General features: G+C 41.5%; 1 protein-coding gene across 9 annotated transcripts in view; it reads right to left on the bottom strand.

Annotated features, from left to right (window-relative positions):
• Nucleotides 1-18776, bottom strand: part of SUGCT (succinyl-CoA:glutarate-CoA transferase) — a 488382-nt gene that overhangs the window by 104426 nt on the left and 365180 nt on the right. The window lies entirely within an intron of this gene.

Genomic DNA, 18776 nt, shown 5'->3' with positions numbered 1-18776 from the left:
ATTTAACCCTTTGCTATATATTTTTACATTATAAAAATTGTAGCAAGCAGCAGATCATGTCACATTTTCTATGGCCCTTTCCTCCACAAAACAGCTTATCACCTTCTCCTCTATTCTCTCTCTTATAGAATCACATTAATTAGAGGTGGTAAAGAGCTATTCAATCACCGAGTCCATCTCTCTACGTAAGTTGGCTCGTCTCCTACTGTATTGTTCATATCCTAGTGTTCTCTCCACCTAGTTTTAAATGTTCCAAGTGATGAGGCTTCCATTACTGCCCTTGGGAGACTATTCTGCAGACTGATAGGGTCACATTGTCAGGCTATTTTTTTTATATTCTGTATCAAGTTTCCTTTTCATAATTTAAGGCCACTGCTTCTGGATCTACCCTCTTGAACGCCCGTGTTATGGTTCCCCTGTAATGTCACCATTCACATATTTGTAGATGACTATCACATCTCCCCTCCGGGGGTGTGTAAAAGAATTGGAAAGGCAACCAGCTGGGCAACTAGAGATGATGCTTGGTGGGGAGAAGGAAGTGAAGAGGTGGTCAGATCAGAATCTGTGTGCCCAGCTCAGAGGGGAACGGCCAGAATTTGTGTACACAGCCCCGCTGGGAACTGAAGAAGTGAAGAAACAACTGGACAGAGAACTGCAGGAATGGACTGAGGAGTTCTGGTGAGTGGCAGCTGGAGATGCTATTGGTCTGGGAGTTGCAGAAGTAGGTTGTGCAGAGGGAGCTGAGAAAGCTGGCAACCATCCTTGTCCACTCAAAGAGTGGCAGCATTACAGGAGTACTGCGCTGAGAGTAACGATATGAAGTGGTGGGTCAGGTGAAAGGTTTACACCACACAACGCCCCTAGGAGTAAGTAGTATTATCTCCATTTTTCAGATGGTGGAACTGGAACAGAGAAGTGACTCCAGTACACCACAGGCTTTCATTTTCAGAACTGGGATTCAACATGAGAAGTGCTGTACTCAGAGTATGACTCTTTCATAGGATTAAAAATATAAAGCATGGGATGTATTAATTAATGTTGAGTTTGTATTAATACATTTTGAATACAGCATATTTATTAATGTGCAACATATATCACTTAAGGGGACATTGCTAATCCGAACTTTTTGAAATTGACTAGCTTTTAAAAAAATATCATTTGTGACAGAGCATCCTTTAAACATTATGGGTGAAATCCTGGCCCCACTGAAGTCAAAGGCAAAACTCCCAAAGACTTCAGTGGGGCCAGGAATCGCCCAATGTCCTGAAATATTTTCTAAAATATTTTCTTCTGTTTGTATAAGGATTTTTCTGCTCATCTGGTTATAAGGATTTTTTTTCAGTTATTCAGTTTGTCCCCTGCTAAGTGACCATACAGAAAAACTGTGGGGATAACTACATATATGTCAAATGAACAAAGTAAACAAACTGCAAAAATAGAGAATTTTATCTATTAACATCTTTCAGTTATAGTGACCTTAGGTGCTACCTGCAACCACAGATGTCCAAGATGTTCAGACAGAAATGTAATTTTCAAGTTGCAGGTGATACTTTAATGTATAAGAACATTTTAAAAGATCAGTTTTAGCTTTAATCCCTTGCAAAATAACATTAACATACCTACTGGGATATTACACTGTGATTTTAGTTAGAATCTAGGTTAGCAATAACAGTCCAAATATTCACGTATATCTACAAATAGTCGGCTGGCACACAGGTGTTTGGCTTTCTATTTGTCAGTTAGACAAAAAGCCACCAGACGCTTCTTTCTAAGAAATAATAAGAGTGTAGAAGAAAAGAGAAAGATCCACGAACACAGGTAAAATGAAAGATCTATTGTCTTTGCTTGCCTATGTGAAAGTTCACATGGTGAGAAGCATTTCTTCTCAAGTTTAAAGTGTAAATATTAATATTATGTTGCACATACAGTATATCCTATAAGGCCCTTCACCCAAGAATCTGAAATCACTCTACAAAAATAAGCATAAATTAAATTAAATATCAGCCCTCTACGAGGTGAGTACTTTTACAGCTGGTAAACTGAGACACAGAAATTAATGGCCTGACTTTCAAATGTGCTGAGCACCCAGTGCTTTCAACGGGAGTTTTGGGTGATCAGCACCTCTGAAAATCAGGCCATCAGGGACTTGTTCAAGTCTCGCAGTGAACCATACACAGAGCTCGGAACAGAACTGATGGACTGAATTCTGATCTTAAGTTACACCAGTGTAAAACCAGAGTAACTCAACTGACATTAACTGAGTCTGGATTTACACTGGAGTAACTAAGAATCTAGAGCCCTTTACCTCCTGACTCTCAAACTCCCGCCACAAACAACAAAACACAACCCTTTTGTGCAGTAGACTCACTGTGCAGATCTATGCTGTCTTACAACTGAAACCCCCAATTGTTTTTGTTGTTCCAGTATCCTCCCTTCATCTGCCCCATCATAGCTGCTGTCCAGCATGAGGCTGCTGGTAACTGTAATGAAGTGATGCCGCTGTGGACTTCCCTGCAACTAGAGATTTTCCAGCACTGGGCAGGTGACTGCAATTTCCATCACATCAGGACAATTACTTTTAGGAACGGAAAGAACCTTCTCTCCCTCCCTCCTTTTCCTCTACCCCTCCCTCTGCTTAGTTTGCACGTTGCGATCCAGAAACGTTCAGATAATACTGTGACTGTGATTCTTAACATAACCGGTGCTACAGGAAATTGAACTGCAAGACAGCAAAGTATTTTTTAAAGGAAACGCTATTTGAAAAGCTAAGCCTGGGAAATAGATCATGGAAAATCTTATGAATAAACTCTTGATTCTTTACTTCTTGAGCAGGGAGATGGTACTATGGTCCCTGTAGAATAAGTTTTCAGAAACAGTCCTTAAACCATGTTAAAACGTAGGGTTTAATTTAATACCAGCAACACCCTCCCCTGCAAACAATGGAAACTGAGAAGTAGGAAAATTGAAACATGCAGTTAAACTGTGTGCACTGAAAATCTCCAGAATATCACAATGGTATTTATTCTTATGGCATTTTCAAATGGCATGGAAGGTTTTCATTTTCCTGAATGATCTTCCTAAGCCAAAACTTGCTAGAGTAATAAATCATAACTGAAACCATTTCCATCAAGAACAAAAACCTACAAATGAACATGGTAACAGAAAGGGAATATAACACCAGGCATTCAAATGTTCCAATTATCAGTCTGTCAGCTATGACTGACCTGACTCAGTTCCTTCACTCTCATTTGAGACAGATGTGCACTCATCCAATGCATGCTTGAAATGCCACAGTAACACTCATCGCAAGATGATCAGAACAAAGATGGCTTGACTACTGGGATCTATTTCTAGCATTGCCACTGACTTGCTACATGATCTTGGACTAGTCCCTTGACCCCTCTGTGCTTTAACTTTCCTATCTATATAAGAAGTTTTGACAACACGTCATAATATGTGTTGTGAGGCATAATGGAGATCCTTGTATAAAAGACACAATAATACTGTGAAGTACTATATTATTTTATCCTGGACAATAGAAGATTTTCAGGTCTTCGCATAGACTGTTTTAATGAAAAAAAAACCAGTTACCATTTGTTTATACTGGAATTTTTACACAAATATTGAATTGCAAAACACCACAACCATAAAAGAATGCAATGATGTCTATAGGCGAAGCCCATATCAATGGTTTCTTTGGGAAGTTAATTTATAGCACTGACATCTGGTTGTCACTGAGCTAGTTGCAGAGCTCACTCCAGCTCTGATGGATGTGGATTCACATCTCCACAAATCTTGTAGAACAGGTTATTGCACAGTAGCTGACCTTACGCAATGTGTATGGGGATGTGCTCCCCATATTGAACAGCAGGAGACAAGCTGCTAACACTATTCTAAAATACATCCAAATGGAAAGTGCAGGGGAGCACACAGGGGAAATAATACCTTTGTATTTAAAACCTGTTGGTGGTGTCAGACCAGTTACTGGTGGACATGTGTCAACTTCGGGAAAACCATCAGCACTACATAACTGGCACCACTGGCTGTCTCAGCAGAGATGACAAGTATCACATGAACTGGAGATGTAGCTATCCTCTGTATGAGGTGGTCCTTCTAGAACTGAACTGAGGCTCACTGATGGGGTAGCATTGGGAGGCTTGCCCTGCCACTAACTGTATGATAACAGTATTGCACATAGCATGGGACCTTTCCAAAGCACTGCATTGTAAAATATAAAAGATTTACATTTAAGAACTGTAAAATAAATTTAGCCTATGGGCAGATTCACCTGTCTGTCCTTTTGCCCAAGTACGTACAATGCTTCCTTAACTCAGCGGAGTACTGTGAGGCATAATTAAATTTGAAAAGTGATTTTAGAGCTTTGGATGGAGGGCAAGCACTGCTGTATGTTACCACAAATATAAAAACAACAATGTATGGATGGCTCATTGCAAATTCATCTTGCTTAATTTTTCGATAAATGAAGAAGGAAAAGGTACAGACTATATATGGCCTAGATTTTCAAGCATAACTAGTGAGCTTGAGTGAGCAAAATGAGACGTCTTAAAGAGGCCTGATTTTCTGAGGGCAGTTGCTCAGCATTTTCTGATAATCTGACCCCTTTCAAGTACCCTTCCCCCCCAAAAAATAAGACTCTCAAGATCACTAGTCACATATGAAAATGCTGTAATACATATAAACATACTGTGTATGGTGCATTGGGAGCAGGAGAGGAAAATCAGGCCTTCAGACCTGGTTTGAGGTGTATCCGATTGCTTGCCAAGGGTCAGGATAAAATGTTTTCACCCAGGTACAACATCACACAATTGGATGGTGTAATACAGTGACAGTGATGAGGGGAGGGTTAATTTGGCTCTAAAGAATCAAGCATTGGCCACTGCAGCAAGGATATGACATAGATGCACCACTGGTTTGATATGGCATAGCAACTCCTATGTTTCTAGACTGACTTTGCTTTGAAACATCTGGGATGCGAGAGCGAACTCATTGCATGAATCTAAGTAAGGTCAATACCACTTTCTCCAGGAGAGCCTCCTATGACCACAGTGAAGATCTCAATTAATCCAATGGTAGAGAGGAGGTAGGTAAATTAAAGGTAGACAGAGCCAAGCATTTAAAGTACTTGGCAGTATGAGCAGGAATATGTAGCAGGCGTAAAATGAAATCAAATGGTGGTCCAGAATGACAGGACAAGGTAAATCTGTAAATATTGTTGTTTGTAATACAAAGTGAGGAGGAAGGATAATGGATAGACCAAGCTCTGATGCCTGGAACATTTTTACAACCAAGTGATACTATTATTTTCCTTTGTGAAAATCTGAAAAAGTGCTATGGTTTCAAATGCTAGAGAATGTATCTGTTAATATAAACTCAAGAATTTAAGTGAATTCAGTGCTGGTTAAAGGTGCCAGATTGCCAGTCCTAGAAATACAAGTGTTCTGTTTATCTATGGAAAGGAAACCCACCCTGGATACATTGACCAACTAACACCCAATGTCAAACCACTTATTTCTGAGCAAGCTTAGAGAAATGGTAGCCAAAGGCCAACTACAAGCTCATCTAATTGAAACTAGACAGTCTGGATTCAATCCAGGACATAGAACTGAAATGGCTCTGGTAACACTGACTGTAAAATCCTATGGGTCTAGAATCCAGGCCAGCAGAGCTACCAGGTAGTTGGCATTGCCAGGCTGCCACCCAGCTCCAGCTATAACCAGCTTGCGCTCCACTTCCCATGACCCGCTATGGACACAGACCAGGGGACGTTCCACCTCAAGGGTCTGACAAACAGCAGCCCGCTGGCTCCTAATTGGCTCCCTGCCCTGTAGAAACCTAAGGGACATTCCAGGAAGTGTCCAGGCAACAGATCCTGTAGCTGCCATGATTGTTCCTGCTCCTTGCGCCACAATTCCTGGCTTGACCTCATCTTGATTTGGACTTCACCTCCTGGCTCTGACCCGTGCTATCAAACCAGGCCTGGAACCCAATTACAAACTCCTCAGCTACTCCCAACCTCAGGTTTGCCCTTGCTCTGACTCTTGGCCCTGACTGCCCTTGTTGGGATCCTGACACTGATGGATGATCTCCTGTTGTCAATGGATGAAGAGCAGGCATCCATTCTGATCCTCCTGAACGTTTCCGCAATAACTAAACACTCTTCACCATGAAATACCACTTACTTGCCTGAGAGAGGTGACAAGGGTCCAGGGTAATGTGCTAAAATGGTTTAAGACTTTCCTGGAAGGAAGCACCCAATGAGCAAGGTTAAGGTTTTGTCATGGTTATTTTCGCCTGTGACTTTTACGAAAAATAACCAGCGATGGGAGAGAAAGGTGGGGGGATCAGGAATGACAGCTGGAGCCCCGTGTGGGGGAATGACAGCCCAAGTCCCACCATGGAGGCGGGGGGACTGACAGCCTAAGCCCCAACACCACAGGGGAAGAGGGACACAGCCCCAGCCTTGGCCCAAACCGCAGAGTGGGGCTGCACAACCCTGGCTTCTGCCCCGGTGTAATCTGCCACAGCCATGTGAGGTGGGGCGCACAGCCCCGGCTCCGGCCATAGCCACGTGGGGAAGGAAGGGGGTGGTGCACAGCCCCGGCTCTGGCAGCAGCCGTGGGGCAGAGGCCCACAGCCCCGGTTCCAGCCCCGTTTAATCCGCCACTGCCACAGGACTGGGGGCATGTAGCCCTGGCTCTGGGTACAGCCACGGGGGAGAGTGGGGTGGCACACAGCTCCAGCTTCGGTCACAGCTGTGGGACAGGGACACACGACTCCTCCTCTTACTGGCTGTAGTTGCTGACAACTGAAGCCGAAGAAGTCACTGAGGTCTGATAAAGTCACAAAATCCGTGGCTTCCATGATCTCCGTCACTAAATCGTATCCTTACTGCCTAGAGTGGCTCACAAGCAAGAATACCAAGCTCAAAGCAGACTGTTCAGAAGCAGGGCACAAACCCCAAACTGGTTGTGAGTTCTATAATTAGATTTCACCAACCCAAAAACAAGCGTGAACAACTAAAGCACTAAAACAGTCTTACCATGGAGTCACAGATAGTCCCTTTGGGCATTCCAGTCTATCTTAGCAACCAGGCAAGCTGGACTATGTAATAGATGGTCACTTTACACCATAAATCACAACAACATTCAGGTAACACTCAGTCCCAAAGGACCACTCACTTATCCCACGTCAACTATACTCAGATCTCAAACCAAAGACAGCACATATAGCCAATCCTGGAATAAACTAACTGAAGACTTATTAACTAAGAAAAAAAATGAGAGTTATTTATAAGATTAAAACAAGAAACATATACACACAAATGAGTTCCAGTCTTAGATTTATAAAGGTAATATAAGCTTCCATAATAAGCAGCTCTATATGTCCTTTACAGCTGACCCATGACAAGTAGCATGGGGATCTCTTGCTTAGGTTTAGGAATCTTTGTCCCTCAGAGTCCAGACAACATAAAGATCCTAGTTTCTCCTTGTCAGGGAATTTTATCCCCTTCATCCCAGAATCCAAGCTAATGGGATGAGTTCATGCACAGACTCCCCTTCCTGAAAAGAGTGAGGAATTCACTCAACAAGGTCCCTGTCCTTCGATGCTACACAAGACCTCATTTGCTTTCAATGGGCCATCTTGTGTGCAGGACGAGCACTTTATCTTAATTAATGCTTCTTTTCCTGTTTGGTGGGTTACACAGGGGTTTGCAATGCAAAGACCCAATATAACTTTATGCCACATGATACAGATAGTATAAGTAGGATTAATACCTGCAGCATCCTACAAGCATTCCATAAAGCCTAAACACTAAACACATTCTTATAACACTAATATTTTAACTATACAAACCCACAGGAGAGCCAGACTGGTTTCCAGCTATGCATTTATCAGTGTTCAGTGAAGCCCTGGGCACTGGCATGAGCTTGCATCTGGTCTGCCAGCATCAAAGGAGCCCCACAAGGATCAACTGTCTCTCTTGCCCTTTTCAACATCTACATGCAACCATTAGCTGAACCGGTCAGATGACATGACAGGGCCAGCAATATGCATACAACACAAGGTTCTGCCAATTCTTCACCAAATACAACCATATCATTACCATCAAGATGGCCCAGTGCTTGGACAAGATTAGCTCATTGAAGAAGAAACTGAACCCAAGCAAGGCAGAGGTGATGTCTGTGGGAAGAGGAAAGTATTTTGAAGAATTTGCAACCATCGTGAAGTATCCTTTGGTTGAAGATACAAATCCAGAAATGAAGGTTACTCATCTGTAACTCATCTAATCTCAAAGTTCTTCAAGATGGACTCTGCATATCCACACTCATGTGATGCTCCGGATCAGTGCAGCCTGAATGTTAGAGCTTTAACTAGCAGTAGTCGTTAGAGTGCTCATGCTCCTCCCTTGCCCCTCCCCTCAGGAGAACTTTCCAAGGTGAGGGTATAAAAGGGGCATGGTGCTCCAGCAGCCTCAGTTCCTTCCCCTGTGACCCCAACTCCTTGATCAATAGGATTCTGAGGTATTGGGGAAAGGTGGTCAGGGACTGTGAATATGCAGAGTCCATCTCAAAGAACCTCGGTTACAGGTGAGTAACCTTCATTTCTCCTTCGAGGGTCCTCTGCTTATTCCCACTCACGGGATAATTGATAAACAATAACCCAAGCAGCATGGTGGGAACAGGGAATCCTAATTAAATAAGGACTGTAATACTGCTTTTCCAAGTTTTGCCATAGATCTAGATTCTAAATCTAAGGAACAGTGTTTAAAGTAAATGTGTGGTTAGAACTCCATGTTGCCACGCTATATATTTCTATGAAGGGAATATGCCTAGAAAAAAACATAGACACATAAGGCCTTTGACTTAGTAGAATGTGTCCTAATTCTTTCAGGAAAGGATAGTCTTTTTGATTCATACGTGATGTTGATACACACTGTAGCCCATCTAGAGAGCGTTTGTACAAAAGCAGCTTTTCCCTTATTTTTAATTTCATAAGCAATGAACAATTTATGGGATTGTCTAAATTGTTTGGTTCTGTCTAAATTAAAGGCTAGAATCCTTCTAATATCCAGAGTATGCAGCGTAGGTGCTCCATCATGAGTATGAGGTTTAGGAAAGAAAACCAGCAAAATTATAGACTGAGTTACATGAAAGTCTGAAACCACTGTTGGTAAAAATTTAGGGTATGTACGAAGAACTACCTTGTCTTTATGAAAAACCTGAATGGTGGAATCAGACATCAACGCATGCACTTCACTTATACATCTTGCAGATGTAATGACTATCAAAAACACAGTCTTAATAGACAAATAAAACAAATCACAGCTATCCAAAGACTCAAAGGGAGATCTCATCAACTGCAAGAGCACTATATTCAAATCCCAAGATGGGATAAGGTGTCTTATTACTATGCTATTAATAAAAATTGATTTCCCCTCCACACGTATGTGGTATACAGATATGACTGAGAGATTAGCCTTTACTGAAGCCAGTGAGAGATGGGTTTTTTTTCCAAGGACAATAGATACTGTAAAATGTAAGTAACAGATATTGTATATGCATCCATATCATACATAAAAATCCACAATAAAAACCTTTTCCATTTGTGACTGTAACATCACCTTGTAGATTCCTATCTAAAATGTAGCACAATACATTCTGCACCTTCAACAGGCAACTCTTTTCTAAACTTCCCTCTCGGAATTCTATCCCCCATGCTATTAGATGGAGAGTCAAACATCTAGATCAGGGCCGGCTCTAGGCACCAGCCTTCCAAGCATGTGCTTGGGGCAGCACTTTTCAAGGGGCAGCATTCCGGCCCTTCGGGCAGCACTGCAGGGCCCCCCCCCCCATTTTTTTTTTTTTTTTTTTTTGCTTGGGGTGGCAAAAAACCCGGAACCGGCCCTGATCTAGATGATAAATCATGCTGTGCTGCTGTGACGAGTCCGGTACCAGATGTAGAGGTTCCATTAGACCTTTTGACAGGTGAACTAAGTTCAGATACCATTGGTGCCTTGGCCATGCTGACACTATTAAAATTACCTTGTTCTTGTCCTGTCTTATTTTGTTTAGGAGGGGAATTGGGAGAAATGCATACATCAGGCCTGGATCCCAATGAATTAGAAAGGCATCTGATATTGATTCCCTGTCCCTGCCTATTCTCAAGCAAACATTTTGACACATTTTGTTGTTGCTGGACGTGAAAAGATCTATTATTGGACTCCCGCATAAATTGAAGAGGTGTATTACTACTCTGTCCTTTAAAGACCACTCACGCATCTGACATTTGGACCTGCTCAGGTGGTCCACAAGGGTGTTTTGCTCCCCAATTATTTGGCTCGCTAATGTGATCTATACAACAGTTTCAAAGGCTCTTCACCTCCATGCATAAATGTAGAGAGTGAACCCACCACTTATGTGTTCAGATAATATAGTGTCATCCTATTGTCTGTTATTACCTGAAGCACCCTGCGTTATGCCTGAGGTAAAAATACCTTTAAAGCCAATCTGATTGCTCTCAGTTCTAATATGCTGATGTGAAGAGTCTTTTCTTTTGGTGACCAGTGAACTCTGACTAAGAGCTTGTTGTTCAAATGGGCTCCCTAACCCACTGTGGTATCAGTGATGGAGCAGGAGAACTGAAGGGTACACCCATCACTACATTCTGGGCATTTGTCCACCACATTAGTGTTGAAAACACTTTCTGTGGAATTATTATTCTGCAGTGCATACTTTCTAAACCTGTTATTTATTGCCAATCAGTGTTGGAGGTCTCTCGTCCGAAGACAAGGATATGGTGTCACAGATGTGATTGAAGCAAATATGCCTAGCAGCCACAGAAAAATCAATACTGTTTTTTGTGGAGATTTATGGACTACTTTATAAACCTGTTTTCTGGGAGAAAAGCCTTTGCCATAGTCAAATCTAGTGTTGCCCCAATAAAGGGTTGGGATCACAACTGACTTCTCCGGATTTACTTGTAATCCCAGATTGGCAAAAGGACAACATATTTGTTTTACATGCAATAGGATGTCCTCACTAGACAATGCTTTTATTAACCAATTTTTCAGGTCTGATTAAAACATCCCTAGTCTTCTTATGTATGCTGCTACTACCACCGATGGACATTTCATGGAAACTTTGGGTGCTGTAGACAACCCTAAAAAGAGGGCCATGTACTGAAAATGGTCCTGCCGAACCACAAAACACAGGTATCTCTGATGACAAGGTCTAACTGACATATGGAAATATGAATCTTTTAACTGCAGAACTGCAAGACATTAGAAAAGTTAGAGAAATGAAATTTCTTTACGTGGGTGTTTAATTTTCTTAAATCCAATATAGAGCAAAGACCCCCAAACTTTTTTTGAAATTATAAAATAATGGGAGTAAACCTTTTCCTCTTTAACACTTCATCTGTATGTACCCTACATAAATATTCCCTTTCCAAGGGACGATCCTCAATCCTCACTTTTGCCTCACGAGGAACACTTACTGATCTGAGTCATGCATGCCTCCTTACAGTGATGGCTGATGCTACTACCTGAGCAGAAACATCCAAAGAGTCAAATGTTGCTTTCAATTGGTGTTTGGGAACATTCTGTCCTTCTGTGACCAGAGCAGTCACAAATTGATTATGTTCCCCTTGTAGTTTATTAAAAAATGATAATGTCTTTGGGGAAAAATGATACTGGTACCATAACTGCCTCATAGTTTGAAATATGCATGGCTAAAGGGGTGGGAAAATATTTTCCTCCCAATGTCACCCAGTCTCTTCCCTTCTTTGTCAGATGGAGTAGAGTGTAGTAGGGCACATTTTGATGTTTGTAAAATCACTTCTACCACTAAAGAATTTAGAGACAGAGGTGTGTGGAACATGGCCATATCCTCCTGGGGAAACGGATACAATTTATCATCCTTTTTTGATAAAGGTTGAGGAGATGAAGGATTATTCCAGATGGCTTTTGCTGGTTGGCTCAATACCTCTAATAATGGAATAATTTGCCTAGTTGCTGCTCCCAAAATATCAAACATTGGGTGAGATGACTCCTCAACTGAAACTGAAGGAATATCTAGAGTGCTCACCATGCAGTTCAATAACTCATGAAAAGCTGCAGAGTCTGGAACTGACTTAATCCCATCAATTCTTTCTCTTCCAAAAAAAATGACTTCCATGCTATAGGAGACTTGTCAGGGCTCATAGCTTCTATCAGATACATGTCTGTCAGATCCAGAGGTTGAACTTCATCTACACACTTGCTCGGAGAAGCCCCATTCCCATACATCAGGAATTGTTGATAAGGAACCAGGGATGGCCAATGAGGCCAATGCATCCACAAAGGTATCTGCCAATCTGGCCAAAATCCCATATTCAGATCCAAATGCATATACCTTTGTTCATATGGATCTGCGTTATACAGGTGTCTTTGCTCATAATACTCCTTCCGCAGATCCAGACTCCAAATCAAATTCTTTCTCTGATCCGAAATCGCTCTCGGTTCCAATGGAACTGGAGACAAAAATACCCTTGGCTGAACAAGGGAAACTGGAAACTGGAGAAAAGTTCTTTTCTGTGACTCCAGAAGGCGTCTTTGGAGTTGGAGGAAGAGCAGAATCCCCCAATTACTCTACATGTCCTTTCCCTTCTGGAGACAGACATATTTGAAACAGTTGGTTTCTCCTTGCTCCAATAATGTAACTGACTCCACACCTGGTGGATCTGAGGTCAGATCTGATCTATGAACCTGTGTCTGAACAATTATGTGCTGAGGTGTGTACTATCAGTCACTGGTATCGCAGTATGCCCTTGCTTCACTGGCTCATTCGGATCCAATGGTAATGGATCCAAGGAAGATGGTTTTGTCACCTTTCCACAAAGCAGCATATCAATACTCAGTTCCTTACATTTAGTTTGTATAACAGAATCCTTCACTCACAGATTGGCTCTCTTAAGATAGGCTCACACTGTTGAGGGCTGACTACTGACAGCTTCCTGGGTAGATAAATCATTATCTAGAGGATTGGCTAGACATAGAGGCTGATACCTCAGAGGTTTTACTCTGTTTCTGGGCCTGGTCACCAGACCTCTTACAGTCCAACAAAGATGGCTTCTCTTTTTTACTCACAGAACTGTTCTGGACCAATGATGGTCTATGGATCATCTCAGTAGCCTGTTCCCTATCAGTTCCAGACAGCTTCTTTCTTTGTTCTTGAGGTAAACATAGAGAAAACTGAGCACTTGGAGGGTGAGTGCCCTTCCCCTAAACATGACAGGCACAGAAAATGTGTGTCAGACACTGGGAATAGTGCTGGACTAGATACACATCTTTTAAAACCATGTTTCTTTTTTTGTTTAATTAAAACTAACTATACTATTACTAATGATAATACTAAACTATCTATAACTACAACTACTAAGAATTAAGATTTTAAACTATATAACTAATCACAGATCCGATAGGATTCTTGAGTTCCTCACAAAATGTTCAGCTGGTCGTGGTTAGAAGGAACTGAAGGGGGAGGAGCAGCAGGCCCTTTTTATACCCTGGGACTATTTAATGATCTCTGAGGAGAGGGGTGAGCATGATCACTCTTACAACTACTGCTATTTGAAGCTCTACTGTTCAGGCTGCACCGGTCTGGAGCATCCCATGAATGGAAAAATGCAAAGTCCATCTCGAAGAACTGGTCAGTTTGGTCTGTAGTTTATCACTTTTGGATTCTTCACACACATTAAGTTTCACATAGCAGCATCCACAAGTAACGTTATCATCTCTGGCTGGGTAGGAAACTCCATACCATCCTGGCAGACAATGACCTGATGTCAGTTATTCACACTTTCATCACTTTTTGGCCAGACTACAGCAGTGAAATATACTTGAGCATGAAGCCTTCAGCACTAAAGGATCTCCACCTGGTACAGTATGCTGCAGCATGTCTCCTCAGCAACACAGACTACAGCGAGATCATCATCATACCTGTCCTCTGCTCCCTACACTGGGCTTTCCATAGAATTTTGAATCAGGCATAAGGTCTTGGTCCTTTTCTTCAAGGCACTCAATGATCTGGCCTTAGGGTATCTAAAAGACCACCTAAAGGTCCAGGATGAAGACCATGGCCAACAACTTTGCTTCTCTGGCACAATGAAGCTCTGAACACAAGAGTAAAGCTCATCTGTGCAGCAGACAGGTCTTCTTGGAGACTGGTCCAAGACTGTGGAATGAACTCCCCCAGGAACTCAGGATCATCAAATCTCACCACCTTCTACTCCAAGTGCAGACTCATTTCTTTAATATTGCCTTTTTTAACATGAATACATAGCACTATATGTATAAAATCCCCCAAACCTAAAAGCCTACCAAAACACTCCACTGCACACGGTTCTCCCCCTGAGGATGAGAGAACAAAGAATAAGTGACAGATGTTAGTCACATTGCTTGCAGCACTGTAAGAAGGTGCTCAGATACTGCCTATATAAAACAGAACACATGAGGTAGCAGTGCAAGTTTCCCCAGACTACAATGTGTCCCATCTCACTTTTGATTAATGAATCCAAATGCACTTTTTAAAAAAATCTGCATTCCAGCTCTAGCTCAGGAAGGTCCCAGAGACATTTCCTAGAAGGGAAGCATTGTGTGTTTGTCAGGTGGGTTTGGATCTCATGACCTGCACACCTTTGAACTCTTACACTTATTCTGCACAATCTCTTGTAAACATCTATTTTTAGTTATTTACAACTCTATCTGTATATCACCCCACCCAAAACCAAGAGTCAGATAGCACATTAGCTTGTTTTTGTTTACAAAAAACAAAAGTAATGAGGGTGGCCCATAAATAAATAAATATATGAGCTCCACAGTATAAACTGCTAAATGATCAAATTGAAACATTTGTTGGCAAAGTCCAGAAAGCCTGGAATATCCTATATGGAATTTAAAGAGAGACAACGATACATGCAAAGCTTCATTTATGAATGTAAAAACTATTTAAGTAGAGTGGAATCAAAAGAGACATCCTTTAAGATCTCACAGCAACATTACACTACCCAAACATTAAATGTATTCATGTTAATAGGGCTGATGCATTACATACAATAGACTAGGGCAGAGTTGTAAGCTAACGTCATTTCTGGTGGACGTGTCCTTCTATCAGATCATACTGGAAAGAGCTATCCACAAATCCCACCAGTACTATTAATATTAGGGGGGAGTTGGCAGGAGGGGTTTAAACACTCAATGTATGTGTCTGTTGGGAGATCTTACAACACTATGGAATGTTTCAGGTGAACTTCCCAAATGCTTAAACTTAGCCCTCTTCTGCAGTATGCAAATATATCCTGCTCTGCTGGGTTGGATAGATGCCCTTCTTTGCTCACACTGTGGAGCCTGTATCTAACTAAAACTCTGATAATGGAAAAGGTGACTGCTATGAATAAAGGCCACATACTGGATTTTTACAACATCTGGAGACCCCTCCTGAGAACAATACCTGACAGAGGAGGCTATAGTGCAGAGTCTGGGCTACATGAACTTGTGTGGGAATTTGTGAAATGCTGGATAATATATCTTACAGAAACAGATGTAAGGATACTGACTTACTTAATTGATCAGAGCTGTGCAAGTCCTTCAGGGGGTCTGGAAACAGGTAAGAGATGGGTTTATGTGAGGTTTATTTGCAGTTCTTTGCAAGGAATGAAATTATTTTAATTAGACACACTCTCTTGATCAACTACCATGCACCTCAGTTAGTGACAGAAATAGTAAATACTCAGGATATATGGTCTAAGAATACAGGGAGGTCAGACAATACTTCAGTTGTTTTATCAGAAAGACTGAAATTCATGACCAATAAGAACATGTACAGCTATGTGTGCAGAGATTAGGGTAATAAGAACTCATGCTTCACCCCATGCCTCCCAACAGAAGGCATTGCACAATCAGCACATATATACACACAGGCATTCTTTTGTGATGGAAAAGAAGGGTGACCAGGAGAAAAAGGGGAGTGGAAAGGAAGCTTAAGCTGTCACTGACATTAGCTGAAGGGAGGGAGAGTGAATATGATTCGGGGAATACTTTACCTTGGATTAGGAACAATACTTGCAATACTAGGCTAAATGTACAAGATGTGTTAGAGAGGTTGCCCATAGGACTGGACCATGCACCATAGCAATGTGCATGCACCTCAAAGATTTGATTTAGCTCAGTGCAATAAGTGCCCAACCCGATACTCCACCGATGAAGAAGGCCAGTGAATACATGCACCTGTGGTGTGAGTACAGTTGAGCAGCAGAGCTCTGTATAGCTCAAAAGCTTGTCTCTTTCACCAACAGAAGTTGTTTCAATGAAAGATAAGTCTTCACTCACCCCGTCTTGCTAATATCCTGGGACCAACACGGCAACAACACTGCAAATAGCAACAGTAAAGGCAGAGTTACACTGTCCTACCACCTGAATGCTCAGCCAGGATCCTTTCCTAAAGCATTCCCAAATGTGACCTGTGCAGGTGTGAAGATAAGTACATAAAAGCTTAATAAAAAAAATACTGTGGGGAAGGAGCTACAGCTGCTTACCACAGATGCTTCAGATAATAAAGTGAGTTAGAGAGACAATATATCAAATTAAAGTGATGTGATGTGTAATATATAAAATTAAAGTGATGGGAACCAACTGGAAAATTAATCTCTCTCTCCCACTTGGAAGTAAACGACGTTCCTGGCGCAGATAAATACAACTGTTGATCACTTATATAAGAATTAGAGAGGGGACGTGACGTGACAAGGTGGTCAAATCACATAAAAAATGTATTATACACCTTTCAATTTTTCACTTCTCAGTTGTGACTCTCAAACTACAATAATACCTTCCTTTTTCTTTTTTAAATAATTCTCACCCTGTTTTTAGGACTACACGACTGGTATTGTATAAAGATCTATATAAAACCTCTGCATTAACAGTAAAATTAAAAGATATATTGGAATCAGAAAAGGTTCAGAAAAGGGCAACAAAAATTATTAGGGGTAGGGAATAGCTTCCATATGAGGAGAGATTAGTAAGACTGGTCTTTTCAGCTTGGAAAAGAGACGACTAAGGGGGATATGATAGAGGTCTATAAAATGATGACTGGTGTGGAGAAAATAAATAAGGAAGGGTTATTTACTCCTCCTCATAACACAAGAACTAGGGGTCACCAAATGAAATTAATAGGCAGCAGGTTTAAAACAAACAAAAGGAAGTATTTCTTCACACAATGCACAGTCAACCTGTGGAACTCTTTGCCAGAGGATGTTGTGAAGGCCAAGACTGTAACAGGGTTCAAAAAAGAACTAGATAAGTTCATGGAGGATAGGTCCATCAATGGTTATTAGCCAGGATGGGCAGGGATGGTGTCCTAGATTCTGTTTACCAGAAGCTGAGAATGGGTGACAGGGGATGAATAACTTAGAATCATAGAATAGAATCATAGAATATCAGAGTTGGAAGGGACCTCAAGAGGTCATCTAGTCCAACCCCCTGCTCAAAGCAGGACCAATTCCCAGCTAAATCATCCCAGCCAGGGTTTTGTCAAGCCCTTCATGATTACTTCATGATTACCTGTTCTGTTCATTCCCTCTAAAGCACCTGGCATTGGCCACTGTCAAAAGACAGGATACTGGGCTAGATGGACCTTTGGTCTGACCCAGTATGGCCATTCTTATGTTTAAATTACACATAAGAGCAGACAGCAAACCAACTTCTCCAGAGATATAAAAACGTCAACAGTGGAAAAACCTATACCAAATGAGGTTATTAGATTAGATTCAGTTCAGATAAGCACAGAAAAATTGGAATCCTCATCTGAGCTATCCAAACTTACGGAAGCCACAAGGCCCAGCCTCAGAAACTTCCTATTCACCCCTACATAGTACTGAGCCTTGCGGCCGAAAAAGCATTTGTTTACTTTTGTATCTTGGTAACAAAGAACTCTACCCATCTTTGGCCCCATCTATCCATATTGTCTCCAATCTCCACAATCTAAGTGGCTATAAACAATTTTTTCCCATCCAAAACATTTTTCTTTAGAACACCAAAATGATTAATAAGAGATGAATGGATGCAGCTCAGCACCTTGTCTGATCAAATGTTACCTTTTGTGGTATTTGGCAGTTCTCTTTTCCTTAAGGACACAAGAGGCGACCGTCTTGATCAGACAAGAGGCACCCATGTGCGCATGTTGGCACCTAAACACAGACACTCGCAATTTTCAGTTATATAAGTTAGCCAAAACTGGTTTATTTCCTTCTGGGAGAATGTGTAACTCAAGCCTTTCTGTGTTTGTGATGTTACATTTGGCTGAACACCATTAATTTGAATGATTGTACATGTTACATATTGGGTGATTAAACATTTTCATGTCAAAGAGGGTGTCTCGTTAATGCTGTGTGGAGGGCTTCTTTCTTCCTGCTGAAACTTGATCTTGACTAACCCTTCACATGAGTAAGAAGCACTTTGAATACGAACGTCTGGGCAAAGTGAGGATGTCTTATGTCTCACAGACTGCATCCAGTGAATTATTAGTCTATTTATGGCTCAAGTGTGATTTCCCATCTGGTATTTATGGGAAAACGTGTTTTTGAAGGACTAACAGCATTCTCGGGTCAGAACTGTAACTGCACAAGATTACCATTGCCCTCCAAAAGGTAACACAGTTATACACATACTTGAGGAACTTTAAAAGGTGTGACTTAACTAAAAATGGGAGGTTTTAATGCAATAC

Source organism: Chrysemys picta, chromosome 2 (assembly GCF_011386835.1).
Source record: "Chrysemys picta bellii isolate R12L10 chromosome 2, ASM1138683v2, whole genome shotgun sequence".
NCBI classification, from domain to species: domain Eukaryota; kingdom Metazoa; phylum Chordata; order Testudines; family Emydidae; genus Chrysemys; species Chrysemys picta.
The sequence above is the reverse complement of the archived record's forward strand: the minus strand, read 5'-3'. Positions and strand labels throughout refer to the sequence as shown.